Raw genomic sequence first — 7194 nt, 5'->3', positions numbered from 1 at the left:
CTGAACTAAGTTGTTCGAGAGTCAGAAAGCTTTAAGGGGGTGTTTGTTGTTCCAGCTAGAGAGGCTGATGTAAACTTGTTGAAAAAATATGACTTAAGAACTTACACTGGACTGCAGAGATGGCTCTGTGGTTAAGAGCACACTGGCTGATCTTCCAGAGGACATGGGTTCAATTCCCTACACCCACATAGCAGCTCACAACTGTATGTGACTCCAGTTCCCAGGGATCTGATACCCTCACACAGACATGCATGTAAGAAAAACACCAATCCATGCAAAAATAAATAAGTAAATAAATAACCTTACACTTAACAGAACAAAGCAAATGTGTCTATACATACAAATGCTGGTATAAAGAAGATGTCAGGAGCCTAGTAAGGAACCCCCCATGAGACATTTTATTGTAGTTAATAAATCATGAAGCTAGTGTCAGCACAAGGCCTTAACTATTCCCATTGGCCTTTTGGAATTCTTTGTCTCACATCCTTCATTTTTAATAATTATCTTAGACATGATTGTTTTGACAGTTCTTTTCATATCGTGACCTAAATAATTTGAAATCTATGTCATCTCGTGCTCTATGATCTTAGATGGTAAATGAGATCAGTGAGGCAGGGCCGCCATTGCTGACAGGTGTTTTAGAGTTCAGTAATGCAGAAACTCTCTTTAGCAGGAGAAACCCACTGAGCATTGGGCATGAAACTTGCTGACCAAAGCCAGGGATACCCTTGGACTATGGAACTTAACTGACCATATTATCTGGTTTCAGTCACATAGATAAAGCATCATTTTCAGTGTGGTTCATCTACATGCTCTTCTCTGGCATTTCTAAATCTGCGCGTGTTTTCCCAGATGATGAGAAAGAACTCATGAGCAACTATACTCCAATGCCAATAATGAAATCAGATTCTAACACTAATATAGCCATGCTGTGTCAATCATTTTATACACTGAAGGGACAGAATAACAGATAAAAATTACCTAAGTAATAAAAGGGTTTATTTTGCCTCACTGTGGAAGACATGGTGGCAGGAGCTTGTGGTAGTTGGTCATATTGTACCAATAGACTGGAAGCAGAAAGAGATAAATGCTAATTCTCAGTTTATTTTAATTTTTTTATTCAGTCTGAGACCCAAGCCCATGGAATGATGTTACCCACAGATAAGGTGGTGCACCACATTTCAGTGAACCAATCCTAAATATTCTCTTACATCCACGCACAGGGACTTGTCTTCTAGGCAATCCTAGATCCTGTCAAATTGATAATTTATAATGACCTTCATGCACTCTGGCCCCAGTCTCACCTTCACTATTCTTTCTTTTCACCTTTGTATATTATAATCCATGTTTGTGTTACTACCTCACTTATTTTTCTAGTTCCTAATATGTGGCACCTTAGTGACTGTTTTGATGTTTTCTCGATGTATATCTATATTTAACTGACCTGTAGCTTTGGGTTTCGGGAGATGATTCAGTGGTTGATAACACATGCTGCTTTTGCAGAAGACCAGGGCTAATTCCCAAAACTCACTTCAGCTGTCTCACACCTGCCTCTAACTACAAATATGTTTTCTGGCCTCTTTAGACATTTGTACATATCTGATGCACATAAACTCTCATAGACAATTATAGACTACACATTAAAAATGAATATAGTTTTAAAAATAATCAAGTTGTAGGAATAAATATGTATTCAGAGTAGCTCTGCTTATTTATGAATTATTTAATTACGGGAAATATGAGTCATTTGTAGAAAACCACAGTATGCTAACACAGATAGTTATAACTGAATCACAATGGCTATTTCCCTAGCTTTTCTGTGTTACACTCCCTCAACTAGGTTTTGGAATCACTGGAGAGGCATATATAAGTCAACAATAAGTACACCTATCATTCACAACTTGAGGTCCAATTAGCCTCTCAGAGCAACCTCCCCAAACTGGATTAGATTCAAGTACCTGGCACTTGAATGTGTGCCACCTAGTTCTTCTTGATTTGGAATGGAGCTGCTGCTCCTTCATATGAAAAAGTCAAGTGAACACTATTCTGACACATTATTACCCTCCTAGAGATAGTGCCGGGGAGTGAAGGTTAGAATGGAGTAGTTAGAAGGAGATGAGAACCAAGGTACACAGAACCCAAAAACGCACGGTGGAGGATGCCGAATGAGATTGAATGAGGTAATATTACCCAGGTGTAAAGTTTGACAGGGCACAGTGGTGGCTGCAGAAGCAGAGAAGGAGTTGGAACAAAAGCACAGTGGGGCCCAGAGAGCCACACCAGGAGGCTGAAGAGGTATGGACTCGCCAGAGTTGGGTTGACTTTTGAACAGTGATTGTCCTTGGGGAAGACTCACCATAAAACCTACAGTCCTGAATAGCAGGTCTTCAACCCTCCTTAACATTATGCTAACTATGCTGCAAGAAGAAGGGTGACTTGAGTTCAACAAACAAACAGCAACAAAATAAAAGACTCAACCAACAACTCTACATGTACCCGTCTCAGTGCAGAAACAAAAAAGACAAGAATCAGCAGCAATCAACTGCTTATGTTTGCCTAATGATAAATAACTGGATACAAATTTATATACATTTTATATACAAATTCATATACAAGTTTATATATATATATATATATATATATATATATTCAAAGGTCTAAAATAATATAAATTATAAAAGTCTGAGGATAAAAACATTTAAATGAATTGTGAGCATCTAAAATGATTTATGTTATATGAATACACGTAACTGTATGCTATTATAATAAAATTTCAAAAGTTCAAAGTTTTAACATTAATCAATAAAGTTCTGAGAAGCTGCTAAGGCAACAAAGAGCTGAATGAAAAATGTAAGTCAATTCAAGACATGAAATCAGAATACAATAAAGACAAATATGAAGAAAAGTCCAACTGAAATGATGATTGAAGGGAAAACCTAGTAAATCAAATAAAAGGGTCGATGGAAAACCTCACCAACAGAATAGATCACATGGAAAACAGAGCATCACAGGGAAAGACAAGGTCAATGGTCTGAAAAATTTAGTATAGAAATGATAATTTCTTAAGATATATAAACAAAATATGGGAGAATCATTAATCACCTTGAAAATATCAGACTTTTCATACCAAAGGCATAAAAACATTTTCAATAAAATTATATGGAAATACTAATTAAATCTAGAGAGAGGCCCAAGAGGTCTGTTAAACATTGAATAGCTAGAACCATTAAAGAATATTTTCATAACGTATTATACTTAGAACATGAAATACATTGAGTAAAGAAAGCATATTGAAAGCTGCGAGAGAGGAGGGCCAAGTCACACGTAACAGCAGACACTGGAATAACAGCGAATCATTCAGTAGACAGAGACTCTTTAAAGCCAGAAGGGATTAAAAGAGATATTCCAAGTTCTGAAAGATCAGAACTGTCCACTCAGACTATAATACCCTGCAAAACTACTACAACGAAGGCAAAATTTAAAAATAAAAATAAAAATTTCCATGATAAAAACAGACTCAAAGGAAATATCCAAGCCAGCTTTACAGAAGACACAGGAATAAATATTGTACAATTGGATTTGAAGCCCACTTCCCAGGAGTGAAGGGATTCATGATATGAATCTTTCAAATCCATAGGGCCAGGGAAGTCAAAGGCCCTAGTGGGGAACTTACTCCTACTGTTTATTGAAATGACAGCATCAAACTGCTTTCTAAATCTCTATTTATGTACATACACAAATAGTCCTCTTTTTGCAATGGATGCTATTTAATGCAGACACTACAGCTGCTCAGGATGCTGAGAATAAATACTGGTTGAGTGCTTAGGCCTAAATAGTTGAGACTTTTTTTCTAACTTATTTTATTAGATATTTTCTTCATTTACATTTCAAATGCTGTCCCGAATGTCCCCTATACCCTCCCCCCACCCTGCTCCCCTGCCTACCCACTCCTACTTCTTGGCCCTGGCGTTCCCCTGTATGGGGCATATAAAGTTTGCAAGACCAAGGGGCCTCTCTTCCCAACAATGGCTGATTAGGCCGTCTTCTGCTATATATGCAGCTAGAGACATGAGCTCGGGGGTACTGATTAGTTCATATTGTTGTTCCACCTATAGGGTTGCAGACCCCTTCAGTTCCTTGGGTAATTTCTCTAGTTCCTCCATTGGGGTCTCTGTGTTCTATCCTATAGATGACTGTGGGTATCCACTTCTATATTTGCCAGGCATTGGCATAGCCTCACAGAGATAGCTATATCAGTNTCCTTTCAGCAAGATCTTGCTGGCATATGCAATAGTATCTGCATTTGGTGGCTGATTATGGGATGGACCCCTGGGTGGGGCAGTCTCTGGATGGTCCATCCTTTCATCTTAGCTCCAAACTTTGTCTCTGCCACTTCTTTCATGGGTATTTTATTCCCTATTTTAGGGAATGATGAAGTATCCATGTGTTGGTCTTCCTTATTCTTGATTTTCTTGTGTTTTGGAGATTGTATCTTGGATATTCTAGGTTTCTGGGCTAATATCCACTTATCAGTGAGNGCATATCAAGTGAGTTCTTTTGTGATTGGGTTACCTCACTCAGGATGATATCCTCCAGATACATCCATTTGCCTAAGATTTCATAAATTCATTGTTTTTAATAGCTGAGTAGTACTCCATTGTGTAAATGTACCACATTTTCTGTATCCATTCCTCTGTTGAGGGACATCTGGGTTCTTTCCAGTTTCTGGCTATTATAAATAGGGCAGCTTTTTTAATATCTCCTCTCAGGCTTAGGGAACATTGCAGAAGAGGGAGCAGAAAGGAGGTAATGGCCAAATAGTAGGGAAAAGGGACTGCCAAATGACGTCTTCTGAATATGACATAGCCACAGCAATCTTGAATTCACAGCATTTCTGTTTATCCATAAAGGGTTTGCATAATACTGACCCTGTCAACAGTTATGGATGGGTGGAACACTCACAGGGCTCCACCCTTCCCCTGTGAAACTTGACTATTTGAAGATTCTGAGAGAGGATAGTCTTGTCCTCAGGTGTGTAGCCGCTAGTGGACCTACCAAGCTCCAATAGATAGTTCCAAATACAAAGTTACACAGACGACCTCAGTTAAATTAAGTAAGTCAAACAAGCAAAAGTCTTATGACTATGGAGAAGGAGGGGGACAAGGCTGAGAGTGAAAGTTAACTGAACACATTTTATGTATGCAGGAAAGCGTCAAAGAACAAATTTAATTAAATTGTATAAGGCACCAATCCAAAGGTGAAATGGATGTGGGTGGTACAGCTTTCAACTCAGACACTTGCTATGGTAGCCCTCTATTACCATGACAAACACCTGAGAGAACTAAAAAGAGGGGAAAAAATTAACTCACGTTCTTAGAGTCCAGTTGGTGACTGATTAGGCGTTTGACTTGAACACTGGAAGAAGAGCATATGACATAGTAAAATTTATTCTCCTGGCCAGGAAGCAATAGAGAGGGAAAAAAAAGAGTGGGATCCCATGATCCCTGTCAAAGACATGCCACCAATGTCCTAAAACCCTTTCACCAGGCCCCACCTCTTGAAAGATGTACCACTTTTCAATAGCACCAAACTGGAGACTCTACTGTTTACAGATAGGTCTTTGGGGGACACTTTTAGATAAAGCAGTATTCAGTCTCCTTTTTCCCAGGAGGAGACAGCTTACACTAAGCTCCAACTTCACCTACTATGGTATATTCAGAAATCCTATTCCTTTGAAAATTTTCAGGGGAGATTTAGAAGGCTCTTTGTGTATTTGTCCATGCAACTAGATGCATGAAATTGATATACCTTGACTCTTTCCTCATTACACTGATCAAAGCTAAGTCTCTGCATTTACACAGTCAAGAGTATCTTATAAATGTACAATAGTCTATTAAGATAACACCAAACAATAGCATAAACACTAGTAGTGAAATAATAAGGCTCATTTCAAACTTCCTGTGAAATTAGAGAATTTTAACCATTCTTTATACTCAAGAAATATAATGAATTGTCATTTATGTATACAAGTAGAAGATGAAGCCATAAAGAAATGGTAACCTTCAAAGTTTGCTCATAATTAATAATTTAGCATATTTCTACATTTTTGAATGGAAATTATTTTCTTTGCAAAATAACAATATTCATATCAGCATCACTTTATGAATTGATACCAGTTTTATTTTCGAGTGTCTAAGGAAGTTATTTAAAGGTGGCATGAACTTCTTAATAACAATAAAATTTATGGTTCAGTTTTATTTGCTCCCCAACCCATTTAATCACAGAATATCAAGAGGCCAGATTATTTTAAATACAAGGAAATTGTGATGATTTAATATGCTCAGCCCAGGGAGTGGCACTATTAGAAGCTGTGGCCCTGTTGGAGTAGTAGTGGCCTTATTGAAGTAGGCGTGTCACTATGGGTGTGAGCTTTAAGACCCTCATCCTAGCTGCCAGGAAGCCAGTCTTCTGCTAGCAGCCTTCAAATGAAGATGTAGAACTCTCAGCTCCTCCTGTACCATGCCTGCCTGAACACTGCTATGTTCCCACCTTGATGATAATGGACTGAACATCTGAACCTAAGTCAGCCCCAATTAAATAGTGTCCTTATAAGAGATACCTTGGTCATGGTATCTGTTCACAGCAGTAAAACCCTAAGACAGAAGTTGGTACCAGGAACTGGGGTATTGATGTGATAGGCCTGACCATGCTTTTGTTTGGAAGAATGTGGATTTGGGAGCTTGGCATTTGGAAAGCAGTGGAATGTTTTAAATGGGGCTTAATGGGTTATCCTAGTAGGACTATGGGAGACATTGTTACTGGGAGTGATTTGATTTGTGCAGACCTGCTCAAGAGGTTTCCGTGGAGAATTTCAATATGTGGCCTAGAGACTGTTTTTGTGATATTTGGGTGAAGAACATGAGTACTTTCTGCCCTGGTTTGAAGAGTCTACCTGAGGTGAGACGACTCAGATTAATTGCATTGACAAAAGAAGTCTCAGAAATACCCATCATAGACTTTGTTCTCTGATTAAGTTTCATGAAGAGCATTTTAAATAAGCATAGCAGGCTGAGAAAGGAAAAATATAAAATATATGGTTCAAGTATTAAAGGGGCACCAGGAGGTAAAATGGAGCTGAATCTTGTATTTAAGGATATTACATTGAATTAAGGGAGTAGTGACCATGGAGCAAAA

This window comes from Mus pahari, chromosome 15 (genome assembly GCF_900095145.1).
Source record: "Mus pahari chromosome 15, PAHARI_EIJ_v1.1, whole genome shotgun sequence".
NCBI classification, from domain to species: domain Eukaryota; kingdom Metazoa; phylum Chordata; class Mammalia; order Rodentia; family Muridae; genus Mus; species Mus pahari.
The sequence above is the reverse complement of the archived record's forward strand: the minus strand, read 5'-3'. Positions refer to the sequence as shown.